This window comes from Pristiophorus japonicus, chromosome 3 (assembly GCF_044704955.1).
Source record: "Pristiophorus japonicus isolate sPriJap1 chromosome 3, sPriJap1.hap1, whole genome shotgun sequence".
NCBI lineage: Eukaryota > Metazoa > Chordata > Chondrichthyes > Pristiophoridae > Pristiophorus > Pristiophorus japonicus.
Genome location: NC_091979.1, coordinates 185,584,558 through 185,598,320, shown reverse-complemented (window position 1 = coordinate 185,598,320; position 13,763 = coordinate 185,584,558). Strand labels below are relative to the sequence as shown.

Genomic DNA, 13,763 nt, shown 5'->3' with positions numbered 1-13,763 from the left:
CAAAGCTAAAGGACAGGCTGCACGGCACCAATTTCAAAAAATAGAATGGGGAAACTTGCTAGTTATTTATTTTGGAGTAGTCAGGGCCAAAATAAATAGGTGCAATATGCCAAAAGATGGCATTGGGGAAAATTGAGCCCAAGAACTGGCCAGTCAGCCCAACTGGTCTATGGCAGTGTTGACACTCGACACCAACCTCCTCCCACTCAAATAAACTGTTCCCACCCTGCCCCTGTATCCGTCTTTTCCTTTCTCCCTCATGTGTTCATCAAGCCGCCCCTTAAATGTATTAATGCTATCTGCTTCAACCACTCCACATGACAGAGAGTTCCACATTCTCACCACTCTCTGTGTGAAGAAATTCCTCCTAAATTCTTTATTTGATCTGTTAGTGGCTATTTATATTTATGCTCCCCCTTCTGGACTTGCCTACAAGAGGAAACTGTTTCTTCTCATCCACTCGATTAAACTCCTTCATCATTTGAAGGCCTCTATCAGGTCTCCTCTTAGTCTTCGCTTTTCCAGAGAAAAGAGCCAGAACCTGCTTAATGGGGTACTAAAGTTGCATGTTTAGCCATGAACTCATTGAATGACGGTGCAGGCTCGAAGGACCGAATGGCTTACTCCTGCACCTATTTTCTATGTTTCTATGTTAATCTTTCCTGATAGTTGCATCTTCTCAGTTACCCTTGTAAATCTATTCTACACTTACTCCTGTGCTTCAATATCCTTTTTGTAGTATGGATACCAGAACTGTGTGCAGTACTCCAACTGTGGCCTCACCAAGGTTGTATACAAATTTATTATCTTCCTGCTTTTATATTCAATTCCTCCAGAAATGATCCCTAATACTTCGTTTGCACTCTTTATGGCCAATTTGTGTTGCGAGTTTGAATGATTTATGTATATGTATTCACAGATCAAATTATGTTGTAGAAGTGTCCCAGTCCCTGCTAGCACCCCCTTTTCTCTCCCGATTCGAGGCACCAAGAGTGACTTTTGAGTCAGTCTGCAGCCTCTCAACGCCAAGAAACCAAACACCAGCTGGATATGCAGAGTCCATCTGGCATTCAATAAGATGCCACACAAGAGGTTATTACACAAAATTAGGACTCATGGGATTGAGGGTAATATATTAGAATGGACTGAGGATTGGTTAATAGATAGAAAAGAGTATAAATAAATGGGACTTTTTGGGGTTGGCAGGCTGTAACTTGCAGGGTACTGCAAGGATCCGTTCTTGGGCCTCAGCTATTTACAATCTATATTAATGACTTAGATGAAGGGACTGGGTGTAACGTCAAGTTTGCTAATGATACAAAGTTAGATAGGAAAGTAAGCTGTGAGAAGGACGCAAAGAGGCTGCAGAGATATATAGACAGGTTGAGTGGGCAAGAACATGGTAAATGGAATACAATGTGGGGAAGTGTGAAGTTATCCACTTTGGTAGAAAAAAACAAAAAAGCAGAATATTTTTTGAATGGTGAGAGACTGGGAAATGTTTGTATTCAGAGGGACCTGGGTATCCTTTTACATGAATCACAGAAAGGTAACACACAGGTACAACAAGCAATTGGGAAAGCAAATGGTATGTTAGCTTTTGTTACAATGGGATTAGAGCACAAGAGTAAAGGAGTCTTACTACAATTATACAGGGCATTGGTGAAGCCACACCTGGAGTACTGTGTACAGTTCTGGTCTCCTTACCTAGGGAAATACACACTTGCCTTAGAGAGAGTGCAACAAAGGTTCACTAGACTGGTTCCTAGGATGAGGGGATGCCCCTATGAGGAGAGATTGAGTCAACTAGCCTATATTCCCTAGAGGTTAGAAGAATGAGAGGTGATCTAATTGAAATATATAACATTCTTAAGGGGCTTGACAGGGTTAATGCTGAGAAAATATTTCCCCTGACTGGGGAATCTAGAACACAGGGTCACAGTCTCAAAATAAGGAATTGGACATTTAGGACTGAGATGAGGAGAAATTTCTTCACTCAAAGGGTTGTGAATCTTTGGAATTCTCTACTCCAGAGAGTTGTGGATGCTCAGTCGTTGAGTATATTCAAGACAGAGATCGATACATTTTGGGAACTAAGGGAATTAAGGGATATGGGGATAGTGCAGGAAGATGGAGTTGAGGTCGAAGATCAGCAAGGATCTTGTTGAATGGCGGATCAGGCTCGAAGGGCCAAAGGGTCTACTCCAGCTCCCATTTCTTATGTTCTTACGTACCTGTGAACTGCCACCTCAGGAACCAAAGACACGGAGCAATCACAGCCAAAGTTAGCATGGATTCCTCGCTAAGGGTATGGTTGGCACTGGTGCCATCAGTAGAGGACAATAAACTTTAGAAATCTACAGTGACATCCTGCAAGCCTTCCTGTACCACTCATTGCTTCATGCACAGAGCAGTGGCACCACTCATTACAATCTTCCATCAAGACATTAAATTTATTACAAGATGTCTGGTCCACAGAGGTCGTTGACCTGCCTGCTTGCGAACAAATCTGTAATCTTTTGTGTTGTGGTCAGGCTTTTAACTGAATGAGCTCTATTGATTTTTCCAGCACCAAATTGGGTTTCAAAATTAAGTACAATATAAACTAATATAGCGTATACGGCAAAAACACATCTGCTCTCTGTAAACCAGTCATAACAAGATAAATTCACTGAAATTACAAGACCACGGCCTGGGAGACGCAGATTCAAATTCTTGACAAATGCCACTCGGTCTGTACACCCTCTTCATTGAAATTGTGGATATTGTAGCTGGCAGACTGGAGCAGGAGGAACAAATTTCAATTTTAAAAAACTGTTTAAAAGCCTAAGTGCCACTGGTTCTCCAGTGTCAATCTTACCTGGACAATCAACAAGTACCTTTCCTTTGGGAGGTGGTAGGTGCCATAGAGCAGCGACAGGAAACAACATAAGTTTTAATTCTGAGTAGTCTGATCACATGTTGTCCACCCTGCAGCAGTGAGTTATGACCAGGAGCCACACTCCCAACCTACTGTCGACAACACCTTCCATCACTTTGCTGATGATTGGGAGTAATTGGCCAGATTGGATTTGTTCTGCTTTTTATGGACAGGACATACCTATTTTCCACATCATTAGATAGATGTTAGTGTTATAGTTGTTAGCTAGAGGCACAGCAAATTCTGGAGCACAAGTCTTAAGCACAACAGCCAGGATGTTGTAATGACCCACATACAGGCTTTCCAGCAGTACAGTTGCCCTAAGCGAGTGGAGGAGCCTCGTGTCTGAAGATCATGTGCAGCCTTTCGGGGCACCAGGAAGCACTTTTCCATAAGGTAGCTCACCTGGTTCAATAAAGGAGACTTCAGGCCTCAGGTCTAGTAACAGGAGCAGTCAGACAGGGACGGTCTGAACCCTAGTGTCAGGGATTTCCCAATGTTTCTCAGAGCACACTTCACTTGTTGCAGTGTGGCATTGGTAGGGCAGATAGACTGAGGAGACAAGCGAGTAGCTGCTGCCTGCAGTGGTGTGCAACCAGATCCAGCACATCCTTGTCCCTGGCAATACTCAAAGTTGGGACAGACGAAATGCAGAATCCAAACATCGACTAGTTTCTGACTGGTGCTAATTTAGGAACTGTATCCTGCCAACCCAGTGCCACGAGAGTACTGCATCAGCACTCCATGAACAGCCTCCTTTCACAGTGCGTTTTTCTTGGATCAGGCAAAAATGCAGGAAATATACAGATCCTCCCTCCCCTTAAAAAAAGGCAAAAGATAAAAGTGAAAAGCCAAGTAGCAATGGTACATTCCCATCCTCACAGACTTACATCTGTAGTTACACGTTTGAAGTTTGTCAAAGGATAACAAAATCATTCCCCGCCACCTGCCCCCACCACAGCCCTACAGTTGAAGGGCTCCCCCAGGGGTTGTTCATGGGCTGCAGGGCTCCCCCTGGTAGTTCCTGGGCTGAAGGGCTCACCAAGGTGCTTCATTGGATGTTTGCGACAAAGATTGAATATTATACTTTGTTTCACATCTAGGGTGAGAAAGTCCAGCTAAAGAGAGATTATTTAGCTGGGTCCAATTTTCAACAACGGACAGATTTCCTCCAGAGGCATTTTTCTGAGTTGCGTCCATCTAAAAGTCTCCAAGCACTGAAATGCTCTGTGCATTCTTGGCAAAATAGCCCTGGAAAGCTGTTCACACGCTGATTGGGGTGGGGCTCCAAATGAACCTCCACGCTCCCCGACCCACCCGCCCCTCTCCCCAACAGAACCTCCCCCCCCGCCCGCCACTTTCCCCAGCAGAACCCCCCCAGCAGAACCGCCCACCCCCTCTCCCCAGCAGAACCTCCCCCCACCCACCCCCGCAGAACCGACCCCATCCCCTTTCCCCAGCAGAAACTCACCCCCCATCTCCCCGGCAGCAGAACCTCCCCCACCTCTCTCCCAATCAGAACCTCCCCCTCCCCCATCAAAACCTCCCTCCTCCTGCAGGGCACCCCGCCCCCCTCTCTCTCACAGAGCCTGCCCCCTCGCTCTCTCTCAGGACCTGCACCCTCTCTCTCTCATAAGAACATAAGAATTAGGAACAGGAGCAGGCCATCGAGCCCCTCGAGCCTGCTCCACCATTCAACAAGATCATGGCTGATCTGGCCGTGGACTCAGCTCCACTTACCCGCCCGCTCCCCATAACCCTTAATTCCCTTATTGGTTAAAAATCTATCTATCTGTGACTTGAATACATTCAATGAGCTAGCAATGGGCAGAGAATTCCACAGATTCACAACCCTTTGGGAGAAGAAATTCCTTCTCAACTCGGTTTTAAATTGGCTCCCCCGTAGTTTGAGGCTGTGCCCACTAGTTCTAGTCTCCCCGACCAGTGGAAAAAACCTCTCTGCCTCTATCTTGTCTATCCCTTTCATTATTTTAAATGTTTCTATAAGATCACCCCTCATCCTTCTGAATTCCAACGAGTAAAGACCCAGTCTACTCAATCTATCATCATAAGGTAACCCCCTCATCTCCGGAATCAACCTAGTGAATCGTCTCTGTACCCCCCCAAAGCCAGTATATCCTTCCTTAAGTAAGGCGACCAAAACTGCACGCACTACTCCAGGTGCGAATACCCTATACAGTTGCAGAAGGACCTCCCTGCTTTTGTATTCCATCCCTCTCGCAATGAAGGCCAACATTCCATTCGCCTTCCTGATTACCTGCTGCACCTGCAAACTAACTTTTTGGGATTCATGCACAAGGACCCCCAGGTCCCTCTGCACCGCAGCATGTTGTAATTTCTCCCCATTCAAATAATATTCCCTTTTACTGTTTTTTTCCCCCAAGGTGGATGACCTCACACTTTCCGACATTGTATTCCATCTGCCAAACCTTAGCCCATTCGCTTAACCTATCTAAATCTGTTTGCAGCCTTTCTGTGTCCTCTACACAACCCGCTTTCCCACTAATCTTAGTGTCATCTGAAAATTTTGTTACACTACACTCTGTCCCCTCTTCCAGGTCATCTATGTATATTGTAAACAGTTGTGGTTCCAGCACCGATCCCTGTGGCACACCACTAACCACTGATTTCCAACCCGAAAAGGACCCATTTATCCCGATTCTCTGCTTTCTGTAAGCCAGCCAATTCTCTATCCATGCTAATACATTTCCACTGACCCCGCGTACCTTTATCTTCTGCGGTAACCTTTTGTGTGGCACCTTATCGAATGCCTTTTGAAAATCTAAATGCACCACATTCATCGGTACACCTCTATCCACCATGCTCGTTATATCCTCAAAGAATTCCAGTAAATTAGTTAAACATGATTTCCCCTTCATGAATCCATGCTGCGTCTGCTTGATTGCACTATTTCTATCTAGATGTCCCGCTATTTCTTCCTTAATGATAGTTTCAAGCATTTTCCCCACTACAGATGTTAAACTAACCGGCCTATAGTTACCTGCCTTTTGTCTGCCCCCTTTTTTTAAACAGAGGCGTTACATTAGCTGCTTTCCAATCCGCTGGTACCTCCCCAGAGTCCAGAGAATTTTGGTAGATTATAACGAATGCATCTGCTATAACTTCCGCCATCTCTTTTAATACTCTGGGATGCATTTCATCAGGACCAGGGGACTTGTCTACCTTGAGTTCCATTAGCCTGTCCAGCACTACCCCCCTAGTGATAGTGATTGTCTCAAGGTCCTCCCTTCCCACATTCCTGTGACCAGCAATTTTTGGCATGGTTTTTGTGTCTTCCACTGTGAAGACCGAAGCAAAATAATTGTTTAAGGTCTCAGCCATTTCCACATTTCCCATTATTAAATCCCCCTTCTCATCTTCTAAGGGACCAACATTTACTTTAGTCACTCTCTTCCGTTTTATATATTTGTAAAAGCTTTTACTATCCGTTTTTATGTTTTGCGCAAGTTTACCTTCGTAATCTATCTTTCCTTTCTTTATTGCTTTCTTAGTCATTCTTTGCTGTCGTTTAAAATTTTCCCAATCTTCTATTTTCCCACTAACCTTGGCCACCTTATACGCATTGGTTTTTAATTTGATACTCTCCTTTATTTCCTTGGTTATCCCTTCTCTTACCGCCCTTCTTTTTCACTGGAATATATTTTTGTTGAGCACTATGAAAGAGCTCCTTAAAAGTCCTCCACTGTTTCTCAATTGTGCCACCGTTTAGTCTGTGTTTCCAGTCTACTTTAGCCAACTCTGCCCTCATCCCACTGTAGTCCCCTTTGTTTAAGCATAGTACGCTCGTTTGGGACACTACTTCCTCACCCTCAATCTGTATTACAAATTCAACCATACTGTGATCACTCATTCCGAGAGGATCTTTTACTAGGAGATCGTTTATTATTCCTGTCTCGTTACAGAGGACCAGATCTAAGATAGCTTGCTCCCTTGTAGGTTCTGTAACATACTGTTCTAAGAAACAATCCCGTATGCATTCTATGAATTCCTCCCCCAGGCTACCCCGTGCGATTTGATTTGACCAATTGATATGTAGGTTAAAATCCCCCATGATTACTGCCGTTCCTTTTTCACATGTCTCCATTATTCCCTTGATTATTGCCCGCCCCACCGTGAAGTTATTATTTGGGGGCCTATAAACTACACCCACCAGTGACTTTTTCCCCTTACTATCTCTAATCTCCACCCACAATGATTCAACATTTTGTTCATTAGAGCCAATATCATCTCTCACAACTGCCCTACTGTGCAGCAGAGCCAGCCACGGTGCCATGAACTTGGCTGCTGCTGCCCTCCCCTGATGAGTCATCCCCCTCAACAGTACTCAAAACGGTGTATCTGTTTTGCAGGGGGAGGACAGCAGAGGACCCCTGCACTACCTTCCTTGCATTGCTCTTCCTGCTGGTCTTCCATTTCTTGGTTGGCTGTGGACCCTTCACCTGCGGTAAGACCAACTCGCTACACGTGCTACTCACGTCATTCTCAGCATCGTGGATGCTCCAGAGCGAATCCACCCTCAGCTCCAATTCCGCAACGCGGACCGTCAGGAGCTGGAGGCGGATACACATCCCGCACATGTAGTCGTCAGGGACACCGGAAGTATCCCTGAGTTCCCACATGGTACAGGAGGAGCATATCACGTGACCGAGTTCTCCTGCCATGACTTAACCCTTAGATACATTTAATTTGGCAACAACAATGCTAAAGTTTACTCTCTCTCTCTCAGGACCTGCCCCCCCCCCCTCTCTCTCCCTCTCTCTCTTTCTCTTTCTGGACCTGCCCACCCCCCTCTCTCTCTCTCAGAACCTGCCCCCTCTCTCTCTCTGGACCTGCCCCCGACCCTCTCTCTCTCGACCTGCCCCCTCTCTCTCAGGACCTTCCCCCTCCCACCCCCTCTCTCTCTCTCTCTCTCTCTCTCTCTCAGGATCTGCCCCCGCCTCTCTCTCTCTCAGAACCTGCCCCCTCTCTCGCTCTCTCTCAGAACCTGCCCCCTCTCTCTCTCTCTCTCTGAACCTGCCCCCTCTCTCTCTCTCTCTCAGAACCTGCCCCCTCCCTCTCTCTCTCAGAACCTGCCCCCCCTCTCTCTCTCTCTCTCAGAACCTGCACCCTCTCTCTCTCTCTCTCTCTCAGAACCTGCCCCCCCTCTCTCTCTCTCAGAACCTGCACCCTCTCTCTCTCTCTCAGAACCTGCCCCCCCCCCTCTCTCTCTCTCTCTCTCTCTCTCAGAACCTGCCCCCCCCCTCTCTCTCTCCGGACCTGCCCACCTCCCTCTCTCTCTCTCTCTCTCAGAACCTGCCCCCTCTCTCTCTCTGGACCTGCCCCCACCCTCTCTCTCTCTCTCTCTCTCGACCTGCCCCCTCTCTCTCAGGACCTTCCCCCCCCCCCCACCCCCTCTCTCTCTCTCAGGACCTGCCCCCGCCTCTCTCTCTCTCAGGACCTGCCCCCTCTCTCTCTCTCTCTCTCTCTCTCTCAGGACCTGCCCCCTCCCTCTCTCCCTTTCTCAGAACCTGCCCCCCCTTCCGTCTCTCAGAACCTGCCCCCCCCTCCGTCTCTCAGAACCTGCCCCCTCTCTCTCTCTCTCTCAGAACCTGCCCCCCTCGCTCTCTCTCTCAGAACCTGCCCCCTCTCTCTCTCTCTCAACCTGCCCCCTCTCTCTCTCTCTCTCTCTCTCAACCTGCCCCCTCTCTCTCTCTCTCTCTCTCAGAACCTGCCCCCTCTCTCTCTCTCTCTCTCTCTCTCACAGAACCTGCCCTCTCTCTCTCTCTCTCAACCTGCCCCCTCTCTCTCTCTCTCTCTCTCAGAACCTGCCCTCTCTCTCTCTCTCTCTCTCTCTCTCACAGAACCTGCCCCCCCTCTCTCTCTCTCTCAGAATCTGCCCCCCCTTTCTCTCTCTCTCAGAACCTGCCCTCTCTCTCTCTCAGAACCTGCCCCCCTCTCTCTCTCTCTGAACCTGCCCCCTCTCTCTCTCTCTCAGAACCTGCCCCCCCCTCTCTCTCTCTCTCAGAATCTGCCCCCCCTTTCTCTCTCTCTCAGAACCTGCCCCCCTCTCTCTCTCTCTGAACCTGCCCCCTCTCTCTCTCTCTGAACCTGCCCCCTCTCTCCCTCTCTGAATCTGCCCCCTCTCTCCCTCTCTGAACCTGCCCCCTCTCTCTCTCTCTCTCTGAACCTGCCCCCTCTCTCTCTCTCTCAACCTGCCCCCTCTCTCTCTCTCTCTCTCTCTCAGAACCTGCCCTCTCTCTCTCTCTCTCAACCTGCCCCCTCTCTCTCTCTCTCTCTCTCTCTCAGAACCTGCCCTCTCTCTCTCTCTCTCTCTCTCTCTCTCAGAACCTGCCCCCTCTCTCTCTCTCAGAACCTGCCCCCCTCTCTCTCTCTCAGAACCTGCCCCCTCTCTCTCTCTCAGAACCTGCCCCCTCTCTCTCTCTCTGAACCTGCCCCCTCTCTCTCTCTCTCTCTCAGAACCTGCCCCCTCTCTCTCTCTCAGAACCTGCCCCCCTCTCTCTCTCTCAGAACCTGCCCCCTCTCTCTCTCTCTCAGAACCTGCCCCCTCTCTCTCAGAACCTGCCCCCTCTCTCTCAGAACCTGCCCCCTCTCTCTCAGAACCTGCCCCCTCTCTCTCAGAACCTGCCCCCTCTCTCCCTCTCTGAACCTGCCCCCTCTCTCTCTGAATCTGCCCCCTCTCTCCCTCTCTGAACCTGCCCCCCCTCTCTCTCTCTCTCTGAACCTGCCCCCTCTCTCTCTCTCTCAACCTGCCCCCTCTCTCTCTCTCTCTCTCTCAGAACCTGCCCTCTCTCTCTCTCTCTCAACCTGCCCCCTCTCTCTCTCTCTCTCTCTCTCTCAGAACCTGCCCTCTCTCTCTCTCTCTCTCTCTCTCTCAGAACCTGCCCCCCTCTCTCCCTCTCTGAACCTGCCCCCTCTCTCTCTCTCTGAACCTGCCCCCTCTCTCTCTCTCTGAACCTGCCCCCCCTCTCTCTCTCTCTCTCTCTCTCAGAACCTGCCCCCCTCTCTCTCTCTCAGAACCTGCCCCCTCTCTCTCTCTCAGAACCTGCCCCCTCTCTCTCTCTCTCAGAACCTGCCCCCTCTCTCTCAGAACCTGCCCCCTCTCTCTCAGAACCTGCCCCCTCTCTCTCAGAACCTGCCCCCTCTCTCCCTCTCTGAACCTGCCCCCTCTCTCTCTGAATCTGCCCCCTCTCTCCCTCTCTGAACCTGCCCCCCTCTCTCTCTCTCTCTGAACCTGCCCCCTCTCTCTCTCTCTCAACCTGCCCCCTCTCTCTCTCTCTCTCTCTCAGAACCTGCCCTCTCTCTCTCTCTCTCAACCTGCCCCCTCTCTCTCTCTCTCAACCTGCCCCCTCTCTCTCTCTCTCTCTCTCTCTCAGAACCTGCCCTCTCTCTCTCTCTCTCTCTCTCTCTCAGAACCTGCCCCCCTCTCTCCCTCTCTGAACCTGCCCCCTCTCTCTCTCTCTGAACCTGCCCCCTCTCTCTCTCTCTGAACCTGCCCCCTCTCTCTCTCTCTCTCTCTCTCTCAGAACCTGCCCCCCTCTCTCTCTCTCTCAGAACCTGCCCCCTCTCTCTCTCTCAGAACCTGCCCCCTCTCTCTCTCTCTCTCAGAACCTGCCCCCCTCTCTCTCTCTCTCTCAGAACCTGCCCCCTCTCTCTCTCTCAGAACCTGCCCCCTCTCTCTCTCTCTCTCAGAACCTGCCCCCTCTCTCTCTCTCTCTCTCTCTCAGAACCTGCCCCCTCTCTCTCTCTCAGAACCTGCCCCCTCTCTCTCTCTCTCTCAGAACCTGCCCCCTCTCTCTCTCTCTCTCTCTCAGAACCTGCCCCCTCTCTCTCTCTCTCTCTCTCAGAACCTGCCCCCTCTCTCTCAGAACCTGCCCCCTCTCTCTCAGAACCTGCCCCCTCTCTCTCAGAACCTGCCCCCTCTCTCTCTCTCAGAACCTGCCCCCTCTCTCTCTCTCTCTCAGAACCTGCCCCCTCTCTCTCTCTCTCTCTCTCAGAACCTGCCCCCTCTCTCTCAGAACCTGCCCCCTCTCTCTCAGAACCTGCCCCCTCTCTCTCAGAACCTGCCCCCTCTCTCTCAGAACCTGCCCCCTCTCTCTCAGAACCTGCCCCCTCTCTCTCTCTCTCTCTCTCAGCACCTGCCCCCTCTCTCTCTCTCTCTCTCTCTCAGAACCTGCCCTCTCTCTCTCTCTCTCTCTCTCTCAGAACCTGCCCCCTCTCTCTCTCAGAACCTGCCCCCTCTCTCTCTCAGAACCTGCCCCCTCTCTCTCTCTCTCTGAACCTGCCCCCTCTCTCTCTCTCTCAGAACCTGCCCCCTCTCTCTCTCTCTCAGAACCTGCCCCCTCTCTCTCTCTCTCAGAACCTGCCCCCTCTCTCTCTCTCTCTCTCTCAGAACCTGCCCCCTCTCTCTCTCTCTCTCTCAGAACCTGCCCCCTCTCTCTCTCTCTCTCTCTCTCTCTCAGAACCTGCCCCCCTCTCTCTCTCTCTCAGAACCTGCCCCCTCTCTCTCTCTCAGAACCTGCCCCCTCTCTCTCTCTCTCTCTCTCTCAGAACCTGCCCCCTCTCTCTCTCTCTCTCTCTCTCTCAGAACCTGCCCCATCTCTCTCTCTCTCTCTCTCTCTCTCAGAACCTGCCCCCCTCTCTCTCTCTCTCTCAGAACCTGCCCCCTCTCTCTCTCTCTCTCTCTCTCAGAACCTGCCCCCTCTCTCTCTCTCTCTCTCTCTCAGAACCTGCCCCCTCTCTCTCTCTCTCTCTCTCTGAACCTGCCCCCTCTCTTTCTCTCTCAGAACCTGCCCCCTCTCTCTCTCTCAGAACCTGCCCCCTCTCTCTCTCTCTCTCTCTCAGAACCTGCCCCCTCTCTCTCTCTCTCAGAACCTGCCCCCTCTCTCTCTCTCTCTCTCAGAACCTGCCCCCTCTCTCTCTCTCTCTCTCAGAACCTGCCCCCTCTCTCTCTCTCTCTCTCTCTCTCTCAGAACCTGCCCCCCTCTCTCTCTCTCTCTCAGAACCTGCCCCCTCTCTCTCTCTCAGAACCTGCCCCCTCTCTCTCTCTCTCTCTCTCAGAACCTGCCCCCTCTCTCTCTCTCTCTCTCTCTCAGAACCTGCCCCCTCTCTCTCTCTCTCTCTCTCTCTCTCTCTCAGAACCTGCCCCCCTCTCTCTCTCTCTCTCAGAACCTGCCCCCTCTCTCTCTCCCTCTCTCTCAGAACCTGTCCCCTCTCTCTCTCTCGCTCAGAACCTGCCCCCTCTCTCTCAGAACCTGCCCCCTCTCTCTCAGAACCTGTCCTCTCTCTCTCTCTCTCTCTCTCTCGCTCAGAACCTGTCCTCTCTCTCTCAGAACCTGTCCTCTCTCTCTCAGAACCTGCCCCCTCATCCCACATTTCCCCCACCCCACATCAGTACGGGAGAACGCTCTAACAGGATAGCTCCGCCCAGAGGACTTCCCCTCCCCAACAATACTGTGCAGCATTTCAATAGCTCCCATCCAATAGAATGGGGCACAGTGGTCCTACAGACTGAACCCCTCCCTCTGATAGGCACTCACCTCCCTGATAGAACAGGCTTCACATTGAACATAAGAACATAAGAAATATGAGGAGTAGGCCATTTGGTCCCTTGAGCCTGCTCCGCCATTCAATAAGATCATGGCTGATCTGATTTTGACCTCAACACCACTTTCCTGCCTGCTCCCCATAACTCTTCACTCCCTTGTCATTCAGATTCTGTTTATCTCCACCTTAAATATATTCAATGACCCAGCCTCCACAGCTCTCTGTGGCTGAGAATTCCACAGATTCACAACCTTTAAGAGAAGAAATTCCTCCTAATTTCCGTTTTAAATGGGCGGCACCCTATACTGAAACTTTGCTCCCTAGTTCTAGATTCCCCCACGAGGGAATCATCATCTCTGCATCTACCTCGTCAAGCACCCTCAGTATTTTATCCTTTTCATTAAGATCACCTCTCATTCTTCTCGTGGGGGAATCTAGAACTAGGGGGCATAGTTTAAGAATAAGGAGTCGTCCATTTAGAACAGATGAGGAGAAATTTCTTCTCTCAGAGGGTCGTAAATCTGTGGAATTCTCTGCCCAGAGAGCTGTGGAGGCTGGGTCATTGAATATATTTGAGGTGGAGATAGACAGATTTTTGAACAATAAGGGAGTGAAGGGTTATGGGAAGCTGGCAGGAAAGTGGAGCTGAGCCCAAGATCAGATCACCCATGATCTTATTGAATGGTGGAACAGGCTCGAGGAGCCAAATGGCCTACTCCTGCTCATATTTCTTATGTTCTTATGTAACTTGCTTTCCCACCTATCTTTGTGTCATCAGCAAATTTGGCTACATTACTCTCGGTCCCTTCATCCAAGTCACTAATATAGATTGTACATAGTTGAGGCCACAGCACTGATCCCTGTGGCACCCCACTAGTTACAGTTTGTCAACCTGAAAATGACCTATTTATCCCGACTCTCTATTTTCTGTTGGTTAGCCAATCCTTCATCCATTCTAATATATTACCCCCAACCCTGTGAGCACTTATCTTGTGACTAACCTTTTATGTGACAGCTTATCGAATGCCTTCTGGAAATCCAAATACATGACATCTACTGGTTCCCCTTTATCCAACCTGCTCATTACATCCTGAAAGAACTCTAGCAAATTTGTCAAACATGATTTCCCTTTCATAAAACCATGCTGACTCTGCTTGACTGTATTATGATTTTCTAAATGTCTTGCTACTACTTCCTTAATAATCGACTCCAGCATTTTCCCAAAGGGCATGCTTATTTTTGTAAATCATCCTGAATG

At 49.9% G+C, this 13,763-nt stretch overlaps 1 protein-coding gene across 2 annotated transcripts in view; it reads right to left on the bottom strand.

Moving 5' to 3' along the window:
- LOC139260025 (CASP8 and FADD-like apoptosis regulator) overlaps positions 1 to 13,763 on the bottom strand; it is a 214,536-nt gene that overhangs the window by 132,744 nt on the left and 68,029 nt on the right. The window lies entirely within an intron of this gene.